Genomic DNA, 8,770 nt, shown 5'->3' with positions numbered 1-8,770 from the left:
TTCTAAGGGTACGTGGTATAACTTTACACAAATCGTAAAAATGGGTAGAAATGTTGAATATTGACCGTAAACAATGAAATACAAACAAAGTTAAAAGGGGAATGATTTATGAATAAGCAAGATGAATCAATGTATAAAGCTCAAAAGGATAATCTCTTAGAATGAGGGTGTATTAATAGTATCTGAGTTATATTCTATATCACTGCCTTGATCTTGTCCCTTTACAGAAATATAGCCATCTCTGTTATAGTTGAGGGATCCTACTTTAGATATAATTAAAAATACATAGTGGAGAAACCATTATAGAATAGATTTTTCCTAATTCCCGCCGAGATTCTCTCTCCTTAGTGCGACTGTAACGGCTCTTGTCTCTTGGCTCGATCTTGGTCGGATTTGGTATTGGTTGAATTCCAGATTTAGAGCTCGATATTAACTCGAGGCTCAGTATCTAATCGGGCTTGATATTGGTCGGACTCTGGTTCTTGAGCTCGATGACACCGCTTTACCTCATGGTTCGTTTTGGACTCGAGCTCGGTAATGACTTCGAGCTCGGTACTTGATCGGTCCTAGAGCTTCGAGCTTGGTTACCTGGATTCAGATCCCAGCTGGATATTCTGAATATGACCTTCGGTCTATTATGCTCCAATCTTGATTAATCATACAAAGGTCGAAAATGGTTTTGACCGTATACAGATAGTCCTCTCGTTTCTCGGTAAGAATGTGGCGAGAAACGACATGATTTTCCAATAGTATGGCTAGATATACACTGACGTTAGCATCGAGCCCGACCATGACGTACGTGATAGATGTCCCGTTGGTTTAGTTTACCAAGGCATTAAATGTGTGTCAGATAATGGTCGGCCATTATCGACACTGAACCGTCATTGCCAACCCTATAAACAACCCTTTGTTTTTTTTTTTTTTACCATTTTTTACTTTTACATATTCAAATCTTCTAAGTTCCCTTTCGCATCTTCTGAGTTCTTCATCTGTAAGCTTTTGATTTTCGCTGTAAAATCCCTCTTTTAGAACACCAAATCTTGTCATCTTCGTCTATCTTCAATCTTCAGTTCCTAATGGCGAAAACATCAAAAACTGTTCCTCAGAAAGAAAAAGCTTCTTCTTCACGGCCCGCTGGCGATAAAACACCGGTGGAGCCACGACCCGAGGAGTGTGTTCCTGTAGGGTGTGTTCTTACCTTCGATTTTAAGATCGACAAAGCTTCGCTGGTCCCCGGTGGATGCGAGCCAGTATCGAGATATATGTGCTCGATAACCGAGAGCCATCTTAAACAGTTAAGGAAAGATTGCAACTGGAAGGACATAAAAGTGATAATCCCGGCTCCCGAATAAGATATTACTACTCATGTGGAAGGGTTTCTAAGTGTGTACACTTACCCTTTCATAATGGCCCCCCTCAACCCTGTTGTCATCGATTTTTGCCGCCAATACCAAGTAACTCTAGGCCAAATCCACCCTTCTTTTTGGCGGATCGTTATTCTGATCCGCTTCTTTGTGAACAAAGTCGAGGGGATGCCTTTCACCCTCGACCACCTCATTAGATTGTACAGCCCCCACCTCTATCGAGGTAGGTTAATAAAACTCCAACGCTGGGCTACCAAAGTGATGTTCTCGAGAATAGACGAGGATAAAGACCGGGGTTGGATGGGCAGGTTCATTTGAGTGAAGACTTCGGACCTAATCCCGGTCGAGAAGATGTCATTTCCTGAAGAATGGAACATGAAGCGTAAGTATAATTCTACTATTAACTCCTATTATCTTGCTCCTTCGTTTCTTTCTCACCGATATCTTTTTTGTGATGCAGTGTTGCTTGGATGCCCTTCAAGAACTGGGTACGGGATCTGGCTTCGACCTCTACATATACCGAGCACTCGTGGCGCGATTTATCAAAGGGCCGATGGGAGGCCAAAAACCATGGTAAGCCTCTTTCCCATGTATTTGATGGTTTGAACAAAAAAATTTTCTTAAAGGCGAAGGACAATAAAAGAAAAAGGGCATTTACCTCTGAGGATCCAATACTTAAGACGAAAATGGATCATAAGCCGAGGAAAAATATCATCCCTCTGACTAAAGAATCAGTTCGGTGCCTAAGGGATGAAGACTAATAAGAAGATGATGACTCCGGGCTGATGTCCCGAGTGAAAATAAGCACCGAGGCCCCAAAGGCTACTGAATCGATGATGGTCGCACAGATTCAATTTTGTGATGGGGGAGTTTCGGGAAGAGAACTGGTCGAAGTCCCCGAGTCATCGAGGATCGAGGCTACCTACCACCATAATGAGCCAATGATGGGTAGGGCTCAAGGGGTTGGTCTCAATGTTCCCGCCCTCGACCACCACAAAGATTCACTTGGGGCAATAAAAATTGGAGGTTCCCGCTGCTCCCCTCGCTTTCCGAGGAAATGATTCGAGACGCTCGGGCCTTGAAACCCTTTTTGTCGAAGGAGGCCACGGAAGGGAGGATCCCTTTCGTGATTATTTTACTGGGGTCGAAGATGCTATCGTCCTGAGCGATTTGGAAGTCTCGAGGAATCTAATATTTCGATCTCACAACTGCAGCAGAAGGTTGAGATAATCGGGCAGCTCCGTAAGGAGGTTGATATAATAAAGGCGGGGACCTTGGGGTGGAAAGAAGGTATGGAACGCCTTGCTGCAGAGAAAGAGGTTGTTCGGGCCCAATTATCATCAGCTGAAAGTCAACTTCAAGGCATGAAGGAGAGGAGCTCGGTTCAAGAAAGAAAAATAAAGGAGCTTGAAGCTCGGTTGACTTCCGAACTCGCCAAGGCCAAATCTGAAGGTGTAAAAGCAAAAGCCGAGGCGGATGCATTCGTGGCTGTCTATCGGGCCGATACCGAAGCTGCTCAAGTACAAGCGAGAAAGGCAGCTGAGACCGCTGAAACTCGAGCATACTGGGTTGCTGAACTCGCCAAATGCCAATCTCGGAGGGAGACCCTCGAGGAAATCCATGCTCGAGGTTTCGATCTCACCGAAGAGATAAAAAAAGGCTAAAGAACTTGAAGCCGGTGCTGGAGCCCTGTCTTCCGATGATGATGATGATGAGAGCAAGAGCGGGTCTGAGAGCGGGGAGGAGCTCGATGGAGAAGACGCTGCTCCCGGAGATAATCAGGAACCTTAGGGTTTTTTGTTTTTGTTCTTTTTTTTGTATAGGGTCCTGATCGGACCTTGTAAATACTCATATATATAAAGATCTTTTCCTTTCCTGATTTGTCTTTGTTTCATTTTCTGCCTTGTGAAAACTTTGTTTCAGTCATGCCTCATGAAAACTTTATTTCATTCATCCTTTATAAAAGTTTTCATAAGTTCGAGGCTTTAGGCAATTTAATCGAAGTCGGATCTTGAAGTCTTTATAACCGAGTGAGTGATTTATCGAACTCGAAGTAATGTAGTCTGTAGGCTCTTAGTCTTAGTAGTTGAGTGAGTGATTGCTCGAACTCGAAATAAGATTAGCCCTCAAGCTTAATGGTCGAGTGTGTGCTTGCTCGAACTTGAAATAAGATTATCCCTTAGGCTTAGTAATCGAGTGAGTAATTGCTCGAACTCGAAATGACGTAGCCTGTAGGCTTTTAATAGTTGAGTGAGTGATTTCTCAAACTCGAAATAAGATTAGCCCTCATGCTTAATGGTCGAGTGAGTGCTTGCTCGAACTCGAAATAAGATTAGCCCTTAGGCTTAGTAGTCGAGTGAGTGCTTACTCGAACTCGAAGTAATGTAGACCGTAGGCTTAGTGGTCGAGTGAGTGATTGCTCGAACTCGAAATAAGAGTAGCCCGTAGGCTTAGAAGTCGAGTGAGTGCTTGTTCGAACTCAAAGTGATGTAGCCCGTAGGCTTTTAATAGTTGAGTGAGTGATTTCTCGAACTAGAAATAAGATTAGCCCTTAGGCTTAGTAGTTCGAGTGAGTGATTGCTCGAACTCGAAATGACGTAGCCCGTAGGCTTTTAATAGTCGAGTGAGTGATTGCTCGAACTCGAAATAAGATTAGCCCCCAGGCTTAATGGTTGAGTGAGTGTTTGCTCTAACTCGAAATAAGATTAGCCCTTAGGCTTAGTAGTCGAGTGAGTGCTTGCTCAAACTCAAAGTAATGTAGCCCTTAGGGTTAGTGGTCGAGTGAGTGATTTCTCGAAATCAAAATAAGAGTAGCCTGTAGGCTTAGTAGTCGAGTAAGTGCTTGCTCGAACTCGAAGTGATGTAGCCCGTAGGCTTAGTGTGACTTGATCTCGTTGATATTTCGGTTGGCAGTCCCTGATTTTTCTCTTTATGTCATTATACATGTGTTCATGTTTTGTACCAGGGATCGAGTAAACTACACGAGCATGGTTCGTTTTGACTATTTGTCTCTTACAAATTTTTCCTATAGGAACCCTGTTGTCATGAAGTAACTTTCTTGTGTCGAACTTGATATATTCGAGGGTAATGCCCCCAGTATTCGAGGTTGATTGTAAAGAGGCCCAGAATACTGTTGAATTTTTCTAAGTTAGCACGATCAAAGGTTGCCTAATTAAAAACCTTGTCGAAAAACCCATTTGGGACAAAACCGGTCTAAGAAAAAAAGAGTGCAACGCGTGCTTTCAGGCCTAAAGGCTTCGAGTTGAATAACCCATCCCTATTTCTGATCGACCACCTACAAGGGTTAATTTTGAGATATAAATGAACATAGGAGGGTCGTACCTTAACAGTAGTATCGTTTTAGGTGCGACACGTTCCAATTGCTTGGTAGTGGTTTGCCGTTTATTGCACCGAGCTTGTAGGATCCTTTTCTGACGATTTCGAGAACCTGATACGGTCCTTCCCAATTCGGACCCAGTTTTCCTTCATTTGGATCTCGGGTGTTGAGGGTGACTTTCCTTAGCACCAAGTCCCCAATTTTAAAATATCGAAGATTGGTTCTTCGATTATAATACCTTTCGATCCGCTGTTTTTGTGCGGCTAATCGGATGAGAGCTGCTTCTCGTTTTTCATCTAATAATTCTAGGCTCGTGGTCATCATTTCGTTATTTGACTCATTTGGTCCATATCGAAACCTGATGCTAGGTTCTCCGATTTCAACCGGGATAAGAGCTTCGGCGCCATAAACCAATGAGAATGGTGTCTCTCCAGTACTCGATTTCGATGTTGTGCGGTATGCCCATAGGACTTCGGGTAGTATTTCTATCCATTTTCCTTTAGCGTCAGTTAATCTTTTCTTAAGATTTTGGATGATGGTTATGTTGGTCGATTCGACCTGTCCATTTCCGCTGGGATGATAAGGTGTTGATTGGATCTTTTTGATTTTGTGGTCTTTGAGAAATTTGGTTACTTTGGTTCAGATGAATTGCTTTCTATTGTCACATACAATCTCGGATGGCATCCCGAACTGACATATGATGTAGTCCCAAATGAAGTCTATTACCTCCTTTTCTATGACTTTCTCGAAAGCCTGTGATTCAACCCATTTAGAGAAATAATCAGTCATAAACAAAATAAACTAAGCCTTACCTGGGGCCGATGGGAGGGGGATGATGATGTCCATTCCCCATTTCATGAAAGGCCAATAACCTAGGACCGAGTGGAGAAGTTCCCCGGGTTGATTAATCATGGGCGCATATCTTTGACATTTGTCGTATTTTTCGAACGAACTTCCTTGCATCTTTATCCATATCGATCAAATAATATCCTGCTCTGACTATTTTGTGGACTAATGAATCGGCACCGGAATGATTCCCACAAGTGCCCTCGTGAATCTCACGTAGGATGTATTCGGTATCTCCTGGTCCCAAACATATTGCTAGTGGACCATCAAACGTCCATCTAAACAACATTCCATCATTGGATAAGGTGAACCAAGCAGCTTTTGTGCATAGAGTTCTCGATTCCTTTAGATCCGATGGAAGTTTCCCGTGTTTGAAGTACTCTATATATTTGTTTCTCCAATCCCAAGTTAGACTTGTAGAGTTTATCTCAGCACGACCTTCCTCGATTACCAATTTTATGAGTTGCACGACAGTCCCCGAGTTGAGTTCGTCGTCCTCGGCCGACGACCCTATGTTTGCAAGAGCGTCGACCTCACTGTTCTGCTCTCGAAGTACATGTTGCAAAGTCCATTCCTTAAATCGATGTAGAGTCACTTGCAATTTATCCAAGTACATCTGCATTCGATCTTCCCGGACTTCATTAGTCCCGTTGACTTGATTTACCACGAGGAGGGAATCACATTTAGCCTCCACAACCTCGGCTCCCAAACTTCTAGCTAGTTCGAGACCTGAAATCACGGCCTCATACTCGGCCTCATTGTTAGTCAATTTTGTAGTTTTTATAGACTGTCTAACTATATTACATGTGGGCGATTTTAGTACGATGCCCAGTCCAGACCCTTTTGCATTCGAGGCACCGTCCGTAAAGAGGGTCTATATTCCCGAAGAGGTACCTAATTTTATCAGTAATTCTTTTTTGATCTCGGGTACGAAGGCCGGTGTAAAGTCAACTATGAAGTCCGCTAATATTTGAGATTTGATAGCGGTTCGAGGTCGATACTCGATGTCGTACCCGCCGATCTCTATGGCCCATTTGGCCAATCGACCAGAAAGCTCAGGTTTATGTAAAATATTTCGTAGAGGATAGGTTGTTACAACATGTATCGGATGGCACTGGAAATATGGTTTTAATTTTCTAGAGGCACTTATAAATAGTTTCGACCTCGCCTAGAGTTCGACTGACATAATAAATAGGGAATTGCGTATCGCGTTATTCTCGAATTAGGACTCCACTTACCGTTACCTCCAAGAAGCTAGATACAAGTATAGTTGTTCGTCTGCCTTCGGGGTATGAAGCAACAGAGGGCTCGATAGATACCTCTTTAGCTTTTTCAAAGCCTCCTAACATTCCGAAGTCCATGAAAAATTGATTTTCTTTTTAAGCAGAGAGAAAAACCGGTGACTCCTATCAGAGTATCTCTAAATGAATCGTCCCAGGGCGGCTATCCATCCCGTTAGCCTTTGTACGGCCTTTACATTGTCTACCACGGTGATGTCCTCGGTTGCTTTGATTTTATCGGAGTTAATCTCGATTCCTCGATTGGACACCATAAAACCGAGAAACTTGCCCGAGCCGACCCCGAATGCACATTTTTCGGGATTAAGCTTCATGTTGTATTCCCTTAGTATGTCGAAAGTTTCCCGCAAATGATTTAAGTGGTCCTCTACTCGTAGGGATTTAACCAACATGTCATCAATATAAACCTCCATTGATTTTCCTATTTGCTTTTCGAACATTCGGTTTACTAGGCATTGATAAGTTGCACCAGCATTTTTTAGACCGAATGGCATTACATTATAACAATAAGTCCCGTACTTAGTGATAAATGAGGTCTTTTCCTGATCCTCCGGGTTCATCTGTATTTGGTTATACCCGGAATAGGCATCGAGAAAACTGAGAGTCTCATGGCCGGCCGTGGCATCGATCATACGATCGATATTAGGCAAAGGAAAAGAGTCCTTAGGGCATGCTTTATTCAGGTCTTTATAATCTATACATATTCTAAGCTTGTTCCCCTTTTTAGGGGCTACCACCACATTTGCTAGACATTCGGGGTATTTTACTTCTAGAATGGACCCTATTTTAAGAAGTTTGGTTCCCTCATCTTTGATGAAGGTGTGTTTGACCTCGGACTGGGGCCTTCTTTTTTGTTTTACCTGGTGGAACTTTGGGTCCAAGCTTAGCTTATGAGTGGTGATTCCCGGTGGGATCCATGTCATGTCAAGATGGGACAAAGCGAAACAGTCTATGTTAGTTATAAGAAATTGAATAAGCTTTTTCCTGAGCTCGGGATCTAACCCCGTGCCCAGGTATACCTTTCGTTCGGGCAGATATTTGATTAGTATGACTTGCTCCAGTTCTTCGACCGTAGATTGAGTAGCGTCGGAATCATCGGGGACCATGAAGGATCGAGGGATCCCATGTTCATCATCTTCGTCAGTCTTTCGATTCTCTAATGGGGTCGGAGCTGACGTTTGTGATTGCTATTTGGTATTCTGTTCTTCTTTCGAACCCGATTCTTTTTGCCGATGATAGTGAAGATATCGGAGTTGCTTCTTTGACGGCAAACATTTCTCTTGCGGCCGGTTGTTCTCCGTAAACTGTTTTGACTCCCTCTGATGTTGGAAATTTTAGAACCTGGTGGAGGGTAGAAAGTATAACTCTCATATTGTGGATCCACGGCCATCCAAAAAGGGCGTTGTACCTCATATCGCCTTCAATTACATGAAACTTCATTTCTTGGATGGTTCCGGCCACGTTTATTGGTAGAATTATCTCGCCTTTGGTAGTTTTACATGCCATATTGAATCCGTTTAGAACCAGGGTTGCGGGTACGACATGGTTCTGCAGGCCGAGTTGCTCTACGACCTTCGATCTAATAATGTTGGCTGAGCTACCTGGATCAATTAGCACACGTTTAACCTTAGTTTTATTTATAAGTACAGATATTACCAGTGCATCGTTGTGAGGTTACATGACTCCTTCTGCATCTTCATCATTAAAGGATAGGGTTCCTATGGGTGCGTAATCTTGAGTTCGAGATCGTTTTTCTCTTATAACCGACATCTTAATACGTTTAAGCATCGCCCCTGAGGGGTATCGATCCCACCGATGATCTTATGGATGCTGTGTTGTGGCTCTTCTTGTTCGTTCCGTCTATTGAAATCCCTGTCTTTGAAATGCTTTTTGGCCCTGTAACTTAAAAATTCTCGAAGATGCCC

Source organism: Nicotiana tabacum, chromosome 9 (genome assembly GCF_000715075.1).
Source record: "Nicotiana tabacum cultivar K326 chromosome 9, ASM71507v2, whole genome shotgun sequence".
Classification (NCBI taxonomy): Eukaryota; Viridiplantae; Streptophyta; class Magnoliopsida; order Solanales; family Solanaceae; genus Nicotiana; species Nicotiana tabacum.
This window is presented reverse-complemented; position numbering follows the sequence as displayed.